The sequence below is a fragment of the Macadamia integrifolia genome, unplaced genomic scaffold, assembly GCF_013358625.1.
Source record: "Macadamia integrifolia cultivar HAES 741 unplaced genomic scaffold, SCU_Mint_v3 scaffold1390, whole genome shotgun sequence".
NCBI lineage: Eukaryota > Viridiplantae > Streptophyta > Magnoliopsida > Proteales > Proteaceae > Macadamia > Macadamia integrifolia.
In genome coordinates, this window is record NW_024868187.1 from 153921 (window position 1) to 167089 (window position 13169).

Genomic DNA, 13169 nt, shown 5'->3' on the forward strand with positions numbered 1-13169 from the left:
TATGGTATTCGTTAATTTAAAGTTTATGTACTTCTTCGTGCCACCCGTGACTTCACTAAGGATTCATCATTAGGTGGTATCAAGATTTCCTTCTTTCTATTATAAACATCAAACCAAGGCGTCCACAAACACAAGCCCAAGAACCAAGCACTTCAGTATTGGCCTTTCCTTAGTTTTTCCCTTCCAATTCCTCAAATACTCAACATCAGAATCATCAATGGAGTTGAAACCTGACCATTTAGTCATGAGTTCTACCGAAGAATTGTCGCATTAAAAGGGCTCGGCAGTATTTTCTTTCTCATGATTGGGTTACTTAATTCTTCTATAACTTTTTCCCAATTGCAAAAGCTTTACTTTCGATTACATGTATTGTGGTGCAGGGTTTGTCTTGCTTGATTTATGGGCCTCTCCTCTTTTCTTTTGATCTGCCAAAGAAGATTGTAGCAGCTGTCTTTTTCAGTGTTTTTATGTCATTTTCTCCTTAATACATATAAATTACATATAAAATAAAGAATATATATAAAAAAAAAAAAAAAAAAAAAAACAGAAGGTTCATCCATGGAGTTGGAGGCTCCATGGTTCATATACGACGCAGCAATGGCTGATGGCACTAGCATTCATATTGATCTCCAGCCAAACCTACCGCTGCCGGCGGCAACTAAACCAACCACCTGGTCCAAAGCCATGGCCTATCTTCGGCAGTCTCTCATCGGCTCACTCCCTCACCACTCCATCCATAAACTAGCCCAAAAGTATGGACCCCTAATGCAGCTCCGGTTTGGCTCCTACCCATTAGTGGTTGGTTCATCCGTGGAGATGGCAAAGCTGTTCCTAAAGATCCATGGCCTCAACTTTCCTTGCCGACCCAAGATGGCCGCTGGAAAACACGCCACCTACAACTACTCCGACATCACCTGGTCGCCTTAACGATCATATGGGCTACATGGAGCTCTTCGGTGCCAAGTGTTTAGAGTCTTATGAGTATATTCGAGTGGAGGAGACGCAGGCTGTCCCGAAGGGATTGTACGAGTCATCAGTTAAGGATGTCAATCAGGTTGGTTCAAAATAAAAAGTATAAAAAGGCAAAATCAAACCAAACCAAAAATAGGAACATATTTCTATTCAGTTCCTTATTAAGTTTTAATTTGGTTTCATATTAAGTTTATGGGAAAAAGAACACTACCCAATAGTGTTGGGTACGCCGAGACACATGTGGAAGTGGAATTAGGCTTTGAAAAGATGCCCATGCCCCGACTCCACATTCCCATATATTTGGACATACACAACACTATCAAGTAGTGTTCTTAATTTCTCCCTTAGTTGTATTCTATTTTAAGTGTTTGGGCCAAACTTTTTATCAAACAAATTTTTTTTTTAAAATATTAAAATGAAATAGAATTTATAATTCACTTTTCTTTTTTTTTTTTTCTTTTTTTTTTTTTAATTCTTGTAAGTGCCTCTACAGTCCCCATAAGCCTCCAGAGGGCTAGGGGATATCACCAAAGGCCACAAAGGCTAAGGGGAAATGAAGCCTATCTGTAAGCAGGTCAAAGCCTGGATGTGAAACTCAAGAGAGTTGAGTCACCAACCTCCACTTCCTAGGACCCATCATGCGATTCAGTCATGAAATCAATACTGAACTGGTTTATTTTTCTTTGATTCGATTCGGTAGTTTCTTTTTCGGTTTCTCTTCTAAATTATTACCTTTATCATCAGGCTGAGCTGTAAACCTGAAGGATCATCTGTCGGACATAAGCCCGAATGTGATAAGCTGGATGGTGCTGGGGAAGAAAATCCCAAGTCTTTGAGGGATTTTCTTTATTTTGGGAAGCAAATTGGAGTTGTTATATTAACTCCGGTACCACTTGTTGGGATTCGAGTAGAACTTATGCATTAAGCTATTCACATCTGATGTGAGATTATTATTTTGCATGAAACCTCAATATTTTCAACCTCCTCTATTTCTTCCTTCTTCAATTCCCTAGTCCTTTGGGAGGAAAGATGGGGGGTTTTTTTTTTTTTTTTTTCATCTATTTTACGATTTTATCTTTGAGAATACTGATACCATACCAGATTTTAGATTGGCCAGGTATTGAGATCGATCTCAGCCAATATCGATACAATAAAGTGCCGATTTGACCAATCTAATACCGATACCTAAACTTATGGGTTGGTATTGATTTGATATCGGGTTGGATTCATTTTCGGTCTGATTTTCCATGTTTGGTTCAGTTTTGGTGCGATCTGATTTTCAATTGGATGCACAAAACTCTAATCCGAACTCAATCCAATAAGCTTTTATTATGATGGAAATTGGGCTCAACCGAATGGGCATAACTTTCATGCCTATCTGCATAGGCCCACATAGTACACTTGGGTGCCCATGTAGCCTACTCCTTTCACTGGATTCAATTAATTGTGGCTTGCTAATAATGGCAAATATGGCTTACAAGACAATCGGTCAATAAATCGACGTCAATATATTGACCGATTGTATTAAGGAACTGACTGGTTAAGTTAACCGGTAATCAAATTGGCCAAAAATGACAACCTTGTATTAAGGATTTGGTCGGTCAGAATAACCATCATGTTTTTTTTTTTTTTTCTTTTTGTTAGAAGATTCAAAATTTCATTAAAAAGAAGGGGAAAAAATACAAAACTGATTCCAAAGAAAATACACCAAAAAACTGATTTTAAACCCCCACCTTTAACATTGCCATTAGCAGGGAAGAAAATCATCTAAAATCAAAAGCGGTATCTAGGCCTAGATTCTGCATCATGGGCAACCTCATCCCTTACATGGATGGGAAGAGGAATATTTTTCCTAGAAATTCCAGCTTTTGCCGCATTCCTTGCTAAAAAATCAGCTATGTAGTTAGCCTCCCTAAAACAGTGAGTTATTTTCCAAACTATTGAGTTCAAAAAAGGTTCCAAAGAAATCCATTCCTAAGCAATGCACCAAGGGATGGATCTAGCTTGAACAACCACCACCACCGCTGCAGAGTCAGATTCAATCCAAAGAGAGCTCACCCCCAATTCTTTTACCATTTGAATACCTTCCATCAAAGTTTGGAATTTGGCAACATGATTTGACTGAACTCCAAGGAACACTTTAAGAGATCCAATCACTACAACTAGATTGCTCCGAATAACTCCTCCTGCACCTACCCTTTCAGGGTTGCCCATTGAGCTTCCATCCACGTTTAGTTTCACCCATCCTGGCATTGGTTTGCACCAGAACACTTACAAAATCTCTGAAGGATGACAAGGCTCGATGGACATACCTAGACTCCGACAACAAATAAGATCAGAAGGTTGTTTTACCTGATCCCGAAGGGTGACTTTTGAGTCCTGGAAGTCTCTCTTGATCTTTTCAAAGATACAGTAGACATTGAGCTTCCTATCTTCATAGGGCCTAGCATTCCTTTCTTTCCAAAGATTGTCTGCCACAATAATCAGTCCCATGGACCAAGGTTCAAATCTTCTATGTTTGGCCAAGATATTTCAAAACAATCTAAAAACTTTTTCCATATCATTACTGCTACCTTGCATCCCATAAATAAATGATTAAAGAACTCAGACTTCTCCTCGCATAGATTGCACATGGATACCATTGGAATACCCTTGGCAGAGATAATATCATCTGTTGGCAGCTTTTTATGCATCAAGTGCCAACCAAAAGTAGACTGTCTTGGTTGCAAGAATTTTCCCCAAACCATGGAACTCTAAGGGACTTTTGGATTATGCCTCCTAATCTCATCCTAAGAAAAAATAGAAGAGAAGACTCCAGAAGTTGTACATCTGCAAACACATCCGTCTTTCATATCTGTTTGAGGAAATCTAATAGAGCGGGCAGCAGTAAAACAATTTTGAAGAAGAGGAGAGTGGACTGCAAGAATATTCCATTGAAAGTTCTTAAGTAAATCAGCCACCTTCAGAGAGGAGCACTTAATGATATCAAAATCTAATCCACATGACTCAGCAATAGATTTTTCTTAAAGCCAGTTATCTGTTCACAGCTTAATATCTTGACCATTTCCTACTATCTATCGATCTCTACTTGAGACAAAGTTCCAAACTTTGTGAAGGCCAAGCCAAACAGAAGAGGGCTTGTGTGTTATCTTGGGGTTCCCATTTCTAAGAAATCTGGCCTTAAAAAGCCTACTCATTCCAGAGACTCCGTGCTTTATATTCCATACTTGCTTACACAAAAGAGACTTATTAATGTCACGAAGTCTACGAATCCCCAAACTTCCTTCCTCCCTGGGCTTACAAACCTGATCCCATTTTACCGTCACAACTTTAGTGCTGTCCACATCTCTTGTCCAGATGAAATTTCTTATCCACTTCTCTATCAAAATGATAAGAGAGTTAGGCCACCAGTAAACTGAAAAATTGTGAACAGGCATTCCCAAAACCACGGAGCGCACCAATTGAACTCTTCCAGCCATTGAAAGCAGTTTTCCTTTCCATCCCGACATGCGCTCTTTCACCTTGTCCATAACAAAAAAATAAAAAGTTCTGCTTCACCCTTCCTTTAAAGATCTGAAGCCTAAGGTACTTTGTAGGAAAATTACAGATAGAGATACCCAATGCATATGAAATATCTCTCATGCGAGAAGGCCTGATTCTCCCCATGAAGAGCTTACTTTTTTCAAGATTTACATACTGCCCAGAAAATTCTTGATACTTACTCAAAAAAACATTGAGATTTCTAATATATTTTATAGATGCATTCATAAAAATAAATATATCATCTGCAAATAAAAGGTGAACCGGCATTAACTCACCTCTAGGACCCTAAAGAGCTTTAATTTTTACATCACGAACTAGACTTTGCAAACCTCTACACAAAACCTTTTCTGTAAGAATTAAGAGAATTGGCGACGTTAGGTCCCCTTGCCTTAAGCTCCTCTCCACATTAAAGTAGCCTATTGGTCCTCCATTCAAAATGATAGAAATTTTTGATGAGCAAAGGACCTGATAGATCCAGTTCAGCCACTTATTAGAAAAACCAAATCGCTTCAACACTTGGATTATAAAATCCCCGGAAATGGTATCAAATGCCTTCTGAACATCAATCTTTATGCCCAATCCCCCGCTTCTGGTGGCTGAAAACATAATATTAGCCATTTCTAAGCCAAGCCAATATTTGTGTGAATTAATTTCCCTCTTTGAAACGCCCCCTGCTCTTCTGAAACCAGTCTTTAAAGCAAAAAAGACATCCTTGTGGCTAAGATTTTTTATATAACTTTGCATAAAAAATTCCATGCATACAGGTCTGAACTTATTAAGAGTGACAGCTCCATCAATTTTTGGGATCAAAGCTAAAAATGATTATATCTGGAGGCATTTTTCCTGAGAGAAAAAATTCTTTGACCGCTCTGACAAAGTCACCATCGACCACTGCCCAGCAATGCCTGAAAAAATATCCTGGGAAACCGTCTGGACTTGGGGAGCTGTCTGTGTCTAGATCCCAAACAGCTTTCTTAATCTCCACTGGTCCAGGGATTGCGTCCAGAGACATCAAATCTACCTCATCTACTAGAGTAGGAATATAGTTCAGAAGATCCAAATGTTCATTGACAGGCGTGCTCCTATGAAAAGATTGAAAATAATCAATCATATAAGCTGCTATCCGGTCTCTATCACAGACCTTTGACCCATCAGATTTTTGCACTATTCTAATAGTATTTCTAGCCTTTCTGATATTTGCATAGAGATGAAAGAACTTAGAATTCCTATCTCCTTGTTCAAGCCATTTAATACGGGATTTCTCCGCCCACAACTTTTCATGATTTTTTAAAGTTGTCAGGTAGGTTGTTTTTGCATCCGCTTCCTTCCCAAAAAAGGTATCATCCATCCCTGAAGATTCGATTTGGCCCTGAATCACAGCTAATGCCTCTTTGGTTTTAATCAACTCTATTTCAAAATTTGGAAAGACCTGTCTAGCCCAGGCTTGAAGAAAAGGCTTAAGTCTCTTAAGCTTTTGGGCTAAGATGAAACTGATTGAACCATAAATGCTCTGCGACCATGCATCTTGAACAATCTGAATAAAAGAAGAATCTTCTAACCAAAATTTAAGCATTCGAAATGGGCAATTACCTAGCTTTGGGCAAGCATCTGAGACAACCAAGATTGGGCAATGGTCTTAAAAGTCTCGTTGGAGCACTGTTTGGGCACAGTCTTGACAGTAATTCAGCCAAGCTTCATTACAAAGGCCCCTATCCAGAACTGCAACCACGTTCCCTCTCCACCTATTATTTGACTAGGTGAACTTAAGACCTTGAGAGGGAAGCTGAATCAGAGAGCAGGAATCAATCATGGCGTCAAATTCTATTGCCGAACCCAAACTAAAAGCACCTGGACCTCGCTTTTCATGAGATGCAAGGGTGGCATTGAAATCACCAACCATAAGCCATGGTTCCCCCATAACAGGAACTGAAGCAAGCTCAATCCACAAATCCCTTCTTTTCACCCTGAAACTGCTAGCATGAATGAAAGATAAGAAAACATGCTTGTTCTTCAAGTCAACCACGACTGAAATTTGTTGATCAGACTCTGATATAATAGATGGCTTTGACAGCCCCCCCCCCCCCCCTCCACATCAACCAAAGGTTTGGCACCTTGTCCTCCCTATTATTATGAATCATGTTAGCATCGAAGCCAATTTTATTGAAGAACAGAGCTGGAAAGGCAGAGGAATCTACCATTGGCTCTGCCAGACATATGAAATCAGGATTATTCTCCCCCACCATACTTCTCAAGGCCATTCTAGCTGCAGCCTTCTTGAACCCCCTAACGTTCCAATATAGAACCTTCATTAATCACTTTGAGACATGTACCAAACGTTCAGACCTTCTGGTCTGCTTTGTAGTTGCGGTGGCTTTGTCTTTCTTGCAATGGCTAGCTTCAGCGATCTTCCTTTGAGATGCACGAATAACTATTGCGTCTACTCGGGCAATCTCCTCATGGTGGAGGATCACCGCCCCCCTGAATTGTACTAGGCGAGATGGACGTGACCTGATGATCTTTCTCTTGCAGCGACCTTCTAAAAGAAGGTGAAGCACATCGCTCCTCCATAGAGTCAACTTGGGCATGGGCCTAGGCCTGGGCATGGGCGTCCCCAGTCCCCAACCCACCCGACCCATTATGAAAGCAGATAATGGAGCAGTAGAATTTCCAGAAATTTGAAAATCACTAGAGCGCATGTCCATATTGTCGCCCCTTTCTGCTGAGTCAGCAAGACCCTGCTAGATTGGGATAACGATCTCAATAGACCCACTTTGAGAAAGAGTCCTGCCGATTCCACTTCCCTAAAATTGAGCACCGTTATTGACTCCCAAAGAAGAAGGAGATCTTGAACGTGTATGGGAAGTAGATCCTTCCCCATCCACTCCTTGATTTGTCGGATTTTTCTGTGCAACACCACCGTTCACCACCACCACCGGCTGAACTCCGCCTTCATCGACAAAAACTACTCCATGAATAACCAATAGGTTGATCGAGCAAACTGACCGAATATGGTCAGATGAATGATCGTGACATTCTACGGTCAGCTGACCGTTGTGACATTTTATGGTCAGCTAACCGATTCTAACTTTTCAGCCAGCTTGACTGATCGTCAATCAACATAGTTCATACAAACGTAGGTTAATCCAGGAAAGTTACAAACACATAGCTTAAGAGGTTAAGACAGTTATAACCAATTAAGGGAATGTACTTCCAATAACTACCTAAGGATATGGCACATGGGTTCCTGTAGTTACGAAACTGCCAAGAGAGCAGGATCTTGCAAATAAAACTATAAAAGGGAATATGGTAGAAGAAAGAAGACATAATCAACGAATCAAACCAACCCCAATCACAATGCAACTCTTTATTTCATTTTATGCTTTTTCTTTCCACTATTTAAAATTAGAAGTTGAGTAGAACTCTTGTGTTCACTTCCTTAGAATTTCAATCCACAGATTCTATCCATTAGACTCTAGTGATTTGTATTCATAACCATCTTTTGAGGAATGTAAACTATTTAGTCCTTCATTCGCTGATGGTTTTGATAGTTCAAAAAGTCCCTGGAGCTATCAGGGCAAGAAGAGAGCTCAAGTTGCTTGGTAGAAGTCAGATTCATTGTTGAATCTGGTCAAGGGGGATTCTGGCACGCCCACGCATATGCTAATACGTTCAGCTAACTATAAAATAGGGAGGATTTTGTGGCCAAACAAAAATTGGCATGCCTAGTGGGACCCTCTGAGAATAAATCATGATGCCAAAAAGAATAAGGGCTCGAAATTCAGGGGCAAAAGCAGTTGGTGGTCCTCTAACACCACCAAGCCCTGAGCACAATGTTGAAGCCACCCCATCAGGGACACAGACAAATGAGATTGGCGAGGACATGATTCACCAATTAGTGACAATTATGGAGGAGAAAATATGCCGGTTGGTTAAGGTCTTTATACAAGACATTACAGATCAATATTACCACCTATTGGATCGCTATGACCAATTATTCCCAATTTTTATGGCTCAGATTTAGCCAAATGTGTGGAATCAACAATCCAATGTTCATCAACTTTTATCTGGCCAGGGGCATGATCACACAGATGGAATTCATGTTGGGATTAACACGATTGGTCAACCCAGCTAGGCTAGTCAACCTAGTTACACGATCGGTCAACCTGATCAAGCTAATCAGCCTAATCATATTGGAAGTTCAAGCTATTCGGTGATCAATGATAGTCACATTGGAGGCATGGCCCTATAATAGCTATGTACCATGCCACCATTCCAAACAGCAACTGCCTATGCAGTTAACCTATGACCATACAAGCACAACATGGTATGCCCCTACAACAGCCATGTATTAGACTTTGAGAGTGGCCGAAATGGCATAATCCTTAATACTTTTGGCCACTAAATGGAGTTGTATGAAGAATTATGGAGGGCAATTATTGGTACCCGATTTCAGCAAATATGGTCTACAAGACAATCGGTCAATAAATCGACATCAATTTATTGACCGATTGTGTTAAAGAGTTGATCGATTAAGCTAACCAGTAATCAAATTGGCCAAAAAATGACAACCTTGTATTAAGGAGTTGATCTATCAGAATAACACCAGGTTGATCGAGCAAACTAACCTAATATGGTGAGATGAATGATCGTGACATTCTATGATCAGTTGACCATTGCGACTTTTTACGGTTGGCTAACCGATTCTGACTTTTCAGCCAGCTTGACCAATCGTCAATCAACATAGTTCGTACAAATGTGGGTTATTCCAGTGAAGTTACAAACACATGGCTTAAGTGGTAAAGGGAGTTACAACCAATTAAGGGAGTGTACTTCCAATAACTACCCCACTAAGGACATGGCACATGAGTTCCTACAGTTATGAAACAACCAAGAGAGCAGGATCTTGCAAATAAAACTATAAAAGGGACTATGGTGAAAGAAAAAAAACATAATTAACAAATCAAACAAACCCCAATCACAATGCAACTCTTTATTTCATTTTATGATTTTTCTTTCCACAATTTAGAATTAGAGATGGAGTAGAACTCTTGTGTTCACTTCCTTGGAATTTCAGTCTACAGATTCTGTCCATTAGACTCTAATGATTTGTATTCAGAACCATCTTTTGTTGAATATACCACTGTTTATTCCTTCATTCATTGAAGGTTTTGATAATTCAAAAAGTCCGTGCAGCTATTGGGGCAAGAGGAGAGCCCAAGTAACTTGGTAGAGGTCAGATTCATTGTTGAATCCGGTCAAGAGGGATTCTGGCCTGCCCGCACATATACTAATATGGTCAGTTGACCATGACATAGGGAGGATTTTGTTGCCAAACACCTCCTTCACTTGCATGACCTAATAGCAGGAGGCACTGATAGCTCAGTAGTGACTGTAGAATGGGCCTTTGCAGAGCTCTTGAAGAAACCATAAATCTTCAAAAAAGCTTCAGAAGAGCTGGATAGGGTAATTGGGAGAGAGAGAAATGGGTAGAAGAGAAAGACATCCCCCACCTCCCTTACATCAATGCCATTGTGAAGGAGACCATGAGGGTGCACCCTATGGCACCAATGCTAATGCCTTGGCTAGCTAGACAAGATTGTGAAGTCCACGGCTATAATATCCAGGCGGGCACCCGAGTATTCATCAACAAATGGATCATAGGAAGACCCTCTTTGTGGGAAGCACTAAATGAATTCAAACTCAAGAGGTTCATAGGGAAGCCCATTGATGTAAAGGTTCAACATTTCGTGTTATTAACATTCGGGTTGGGTAGAAGGATATGCCAGACTATGGCTTGGGGCTAAAGGTGATTCAGTCAAGTTTGGCTAACCTATTACAAGGGTACGAGTGGAAATTGCTGGGTCCAATGAAACCCGAGGACTTGAACATAGAGGAGATTTTCGGGCTCTCCACACCAAAAAAGTTCCCACTTGTTACCGTGGTGGAACCCGTTAGGATTTAAAATGTAATCGCAAGTGTACGGATCAGTGTAGCTACGGGTTGAACACAGGGAGAGCAACCACTTTATTTTTTGCTTCTTTTAATAATGCAAAAGTGAACCGATTAATGGTTGTGATCTAATTCTAACTACTACCCTAAACATATGTATCTAAAATAATGTCCTAACCATTCGTCATCTAAGAATTTAAATACGTAAGCCATGCAATTAAAATTAAATAAATAAACAACTGAAAATAAACAACTCACGTAATTAAAAAGCAATGATGGAAAAAAATGTTGAAATAAAAATAAAGTAAAAGAAAGGAGATAAAACTAGAGAGAGGCTCAAAAATAGGTTTTTCTACTTAGCCCAAGGGATGCATCATAATATGAGCTTCCCTACTTGACCAGAGAGTCACTCTTACAAGGGTTACTCTACTTGGCTTTAAGAAAATGAAGACAATTAAAATAAAAACAATAAAATGATGGTTCTATGGCTAGGATGGGAAAAGTCAACACATACACTAGCCATGAACCTTGAGGGAAAGGGAAAGCAATAATGTAACAACTAAATTTAAAATCCTAAATTAAGAAAGAAAAGATAGTCAGAAGAGGAAATGAGAGGGGGGAGAGAAGACTATTGAATGAGATACTGGCAACCTTAAAAATCAGATCTAGAATGAACAAAATCTGAAATTTCTAGGCCTAGAGAAAACAAATCTTGAAAAAAAAAAACTGAACTTGAAAAAAAGAGATGCTCCACGGCTCATGATCTTGTTACTTAAATCTAAGCCTAGAACTATAACTTAAAAATTACAACTCAATTGCATAAATCATAAACATAAAAGGTTGAATAAAAATAAAAGAGCACTTATATTAATTGAAATAAAAATCTATTACAAAAGTAAAGAAGAACTAAAACTAAAGAGAGAGAGAGAGAGAGAGAGAGAGAGAGAGAGAGAGAGAGAGAGAGAGAGAGAGAGACTTAAAAAAAAAACCTAGAAGAAAAATGAAGTGTCTCCCCTACTTTTACATGAGTTGTATTTATAGAGAATGGGGAGGTAGGGTAACAAATTTCTCTTTCCTAAAAGGGGAAAACCAACAATTGGTAGGTGAGATCTTTTGAGATCAAAAGTGCTAAGGTGGAGGAGAGAGAAGAGGGAAATAAACTTGGAGAAATTTCCTATAATTTTTTTTTTTGTTTATTTTCTTTCCTCTTTTTTTTATTTATTTATTTTTCTCTTTTTTTTTTCTCTCTTCAAATCTTGCGCACAACCCTTATTGGCCAATTTTTTTTTCTTTCCCTTGGATGATTTCCTTCTTGCTTTGTGTGATGTCGACAATCTTCTGGACAATCTTCTGTTGATGATGTGGAGTTGGACGATTTTCCTTCTTACTTTGTGTGATTTGGACAATCTTCTGTTGATGATGCGGAGGAGAGAGAAGATTTGGACAAGATTTATTTCTCCATTTTTTTCTTTTTTCTTTTTTTCCTCTTCTTGCGCAAGAAACCTCTCATGATTTTCCTTGCTTTGGAGATTTGGACAATCTTCTAATTTGATGTGGAAATCCCCTCCATGCCCTTAGTGCTATCCCTCTCATGATTTTTCTTGCTTTGGAGATTTGGACAATCTTCTAATTTGATGTGGAAATCCCCTCCATGCTCTTAGTGCTTTAAGTGATTGAAATCTTCAACAAAATTCTCCGAAAAAAAGACAACCACGAGATTCAAACTTGAGACCTCCTGGTGAGCAAGGGAATTTTGCAAACCATAGCTCACCAACTACATTAGGTGGTTGTTGTTAGTGAAATATGAAGCCTGATAATGCTTAAGGCCTTTAAAATATAAAACCTGCAAAGAGAGAGTAAAACCCAAGGTAGCTCCATTCTAAATATATAAAAATGCATGTTTTAATACTTAGATTTCATACATAAATGTGTTCATCAGAATTTTTCCACACTTAGACTTTGCTAGTCCTCGAGCAAAACAAAAAGAAAAAATAATGTAAATAACAAAAAACCTAACTCACTTTCGTAGGAATCATGGTTGCACTTAGCATGTGCAACAAGCCTTTAAACCCCTAAGTCACCCCTAGTTGACAAGTTGTGTCTCGTGGGTATTTGCAGTGAATATGCATCCAAAATTCAGAATAAACAAATCCCAACCTTGGCTAAAGCTAAGGGCCATACCGATTCAAAGCAAAAATAATTCCTCTTACAAGGGACCTCCACACTTGAACTTTTATTTCCCCATATTAATTCCAAGCACTAGCATATTTCTTAATTTGGAACTCACCTTCTCTCTTCCCAAACATTCTTATCATAAGGTAAAACCACTTGTGAAGAAATAGGGAACCAAGGACAAAGACGTTGGAGTGTTTTTTTACCAAACATGTTACCAAGCATTAATGACATTTGCATATTTTTTTCTCTTTTTTTCGCTTAATAAACTCTATTCTACTCTACTACTTTTGGCCTGAATGACATGGTGGAGCAAACACCAGACACCCAAGTTACTATGTAGCTTCGCTTTTGCATATGCCCACATAGACAGTGATACCACAATTTTTTTTTCAGAAATTTCCTCCCTAAGAGTTTCGATCAAGTCACCATGCTTTCTGAGGCGCAATGCCCTGTCTAGTTCCAAGGGAATCAAACTCTTACTCTTCTTTATACCACTTTTCACACTTCATTTAAAATTGTACATTTGTCAA

At 39.1% G+C, this 13169-nt stretch overlaps 1 pseudogene; it reads left to right on the forward strand.

Annotated features, from left to right (window-relative positions):
- The first annotated feature begins 558 nt into the window (after positions 1-558).
- Positions 559-10477, forward strand: LOC122063633 (annotated as a pseudogene).
- Positions 10478-13169: the final 2692 nt, after the last annotated feature.